General features: G+C 43.6%; 1 non-coding gene across 1 annotated transcript; it reads right to left on the bottom strand.

The window, feature by feature from the left end:
- Positions 1-916: 916 nt before the first annotated feature.
- Trnac-gca lies at positions 917-988 on the bottom strand. Its single transcript has one exon. It is a non-coding gene; the product is annotated as a tRNA-Cys (tRNA).
- Positions 989-2793: the final 1805 nt, after the last annotated feature.

Raw genomic sequence — 2793 nt, 5'->3', positions numbered from 1 at the left:
ATTTTATAGGTAAGGTAGCCTCTCATTATCACCTCTTCCAACTTGGTACCACACCCATGCTTGCAATGTGTTCATGATCTACTGCTTTCTCTACTGATCTTGAACCTGGAAGGATTTCTTTTTTTATTAAAGTCTACCCTTCACCCTTCTCCTCTCCAACTTTGGTTAGCCCACCTAAATGTACCCCTCTCTCTGTGTGTGCTACAGACCTCTCCTTCAGATCTAGGAAGACATTTAATCATAGTGGTTTCCTTCAGTTCACAATTAATTTTAATTTTTCATAAATGACCAAGACAAGAGCTGCGGGTTCTGGGTCTTCATTAGCCCCAATCTGCAACCCAGAGAGAACTTTATCCTCCAGGACATCAGCAGAGTGCTCATTACTTCACTCCATCATTTATTCACTCAATAACACACATGGAGTTCATTAGCTCTGGCGACTTATCAGCCACAGTGAATACACAAAGAGAGATCAGTCATTTTCCTTTTTCCTCAGAATTTTAGTGTACATAGGAGTCAAATTCATGGATTGGGTTTTTCCTCTGAAGGAGCAGGAGCCACAGCACAGGTTAGGGGGAAGTGGAATTAAGGATCATCCTATAGGAGGCTCTGGAGGGACTTCCTGATTGGACAGTTATGGAAATTCCCAGAGGAAGAAGCCACTCCTCAGCTTCATAGGACTCTTCTTTATGACCTTCTGCACCAAGTGAGCCTTACAGAGCCTTGGAGTGCAGCTTTGCGAAAACGTGTGACCTGGACGGGTCTCACAGTACATACTATACTAGCTCCTCTCAGAGAAGAGAATAGAGACCAGGCCCAAGCAGAATACAGAGCACATAGGAACATAGTCTGTTAAGCACCTCTGTGTTAACCAACACTTCACATATGATCTCTGTGTATAAAGGAGACAATAAGAAGGGGGCACCTGGATTTGAACCAGGGACCTCTTGATCTGCAGTCAAATGCTCTACCCCTGAGCTATACGCCCATCTGCTTCATGTATATCTCATAAATATCTCTGAAGCTATATGGCCACTCCCCAACATGTGTACTTTCCAGTACTCTGAAATCATCTGCTTTGTCATTTGAGGCCCAGCCCTAAGCCAGCTCTGCACACCTGTCTGTCACCTCCTCATGACCAGCACCCTCCTATCTGTTTCACAGCTGAGACAGAACAGAAACACCTGGAAGTCTACATTTATCTCATGCTGCAGACCCACCTATACAAGCCACCCTCAGAGGGCTTTGTGTTAAACATCTGCTGGCTTTTGAGGGAGAGAGAACTGTTTTCTTTAAGGGAGTGGCTCTTGGTGAATCAGTCTTATTGCAGTGGAACACTTCTGCCCCAGAAGCAGATGGACAGCACAAGTAGGAGGACACAGAGCCTGGGGTACAAAGGTGGGATGGCTCTGTGTAGAGTAGATAATAGAAGTAGTTGAAGGTGAATATGATCAAAATATACCATATGACATCTCAAAGAATTAGTGAAAATATCATAAAACATTTTTTCCCTCAGCAATAGGGTCTTACCCTCAGGTTGTGGAGAAGAACCAATAACGTTTGGAATATCTGGTGACACAATGTCATAAGTTTAACCATAACTTAAAAAATATGGCTGAAAGATCCATTCCATTATATGGTACTCATATATATTCCTAGTATTGTGGCTTTGATGCTGGGACTAGCTAGGTCATGGGCCCTAGAAGAAAACCTACTACTAATGTTCTGCTAAAGGAGCACTGCAATAAAATGACTGCTAATGATGGACTGCTCCACCCACAGTCCAGTTCTTTAGTCAGTTCACATTGGAAGAGCTTCTTCTTGCAGGAGATGGAAGTTAACACTGAGACCCACAAATGGGCAGTGTAGAGAGGGTGAGAGACTGTGCAGCACTCAGTAGTAAATGGGAACCCTTCTTCAAGCCCCTACACACAAGGTCAGAGTGCTGTGCTGAAGAGGAGGTGCCACGAACTCTAGTTGAGTCAGCTTGACAGGCCGAGAGGCCTGGAAGCCACTCAGGAGGCAGAGAGTTTCACGGAAACTCACCTCCTGAAGTCTGGCATCCTCTCTAACCCATACATTAATAATCCAATCCCCGTATTATTCTGGTGTATCGATCCACATGCTCTCTTTTAGTATTATCCTATTATAAGTGCCTTTTAAGATTGAATTCTGACATAGCTAAGCCTTCACCAGTGTTCCAACGTCCTAGAAAGTCCTTGAGCTGACCATGGGCTTGGAATTCAGGAAGAATGTTGCCTATTCAGGGACATTCAGAATTGCCTCTGGTATTACACTCTCACTTTGAATAAAAGCTAAGTCACTGCCCTACACAGGAATTTACCATCATCTAGGAAGAAGGAAGTTTGAGACCTAAGGAGGAACTGGGATAGATACTTAGAACTATAGATAGCTGAGTTACACCCATACACACGTATTTACAATGGCCTAGGGGGAAGGTGGACTATACAATAGACTGAAATAGAAACTATGGCAAGGGCATGAAGCCCTTGACCCTGGCTTCTAAGATTAAGTGGACCTTAGGTAGAGCCCTTTTTGATCCCAGTTGTTAACAATAAATTCTATTCCAGGTGGTTCCTGTCAGACCTTCTGTGTTTGTATTCCTCTGTTTTGTGTAAGAATCCAGTAACCTCTTTGTACCTTGCTGGTGTGTCACCCAACTTCCCTATTTTCTTCTTTCTAAAAAGTTTAATGCTCAATTTGACAAATTACATTCAGATTCTACACAACCTCTCCTGTGTGCATCTGTCTGTCATTCCATCCGACGCTTTG

Source organism: Mus caroli, unplaced genomic scaffold (genome assembly GCF_900094665.2).
Source record: "Mus caroli unplaced genomic scaffold, CAROLI_EIJ_v1.1 scaffold_22675_1, whole genome shotgun sequence".
NCBI classification, from domain to species: Eukaryota; Metazoa; Chordata; class Mammalia; order Rodentia; family Muridae; genus Mus; species Mus caroli.
This window is presented reverse-complemented; position numbering and strand designations above follow the sequence as displayed.